The sequence below is a fragment of the Penaeus monodon genome, chromosome 20 (assembly GCF_015228065.2).
Source record: "Penaeus monodon isolate SGIC_2016 chromosome 20, NSTDA_Pmon_1, whole genome shotgun sequence".
Classification (NCBI taxonomy): Eukaryota; Metazoa; Arthropoda; class Malacostraca; order Decapoda; family Penaeidae; genus Penaeus; species Penaeus monodon.
The window spans coordinates 20,166,358-20,166,857 of NC_051405.1; positions in this window are offsets into that span (position 1 = coordinate 20,166,358).

The following is a 500-nucleotide window of genomic DNA, read 5'->3' on the forward strand; positions in this document are numbered from 1 at the left end:
TTGTTAAACCTCTTCAAGTCTTGTATATATTTTGTAAATACCATTACTCATGACTGTAAACCTTTTTAATAAACTTCAAAGCTGTTCGAGTTTCGTTTCAGTCTAGCAAACCTGGACGAAGGAATCAAACAACAATCCTGATTGTGTTGTTATATAAAGCCCCAAGATTTAGAACCATCACGTTAGGGTGATCTTTACATTATTCCACATGGCTTGAGTGTAAAAAATTATTCAAGAGCAAACAATAAAAAAAACGCAACTGAGGAGGAAGTCAGATGATAAAAATTAATCGAACGACAAGAGACCAAATGGCAAACCAAATTTACTTACTTCTTAATTAATCGAACAGTATCTTTCATGGTAACCGTCACTTGAATAAGAAATACTGTGACCTTACAACAAGTGCCATTAAGAAAAGTTCCCAGTTAATGTCAGAACTTGAATATGATAATGCACGGAAGAGTTTTACATCAATTAGGAAAGCAAAATTTGTATGAAGT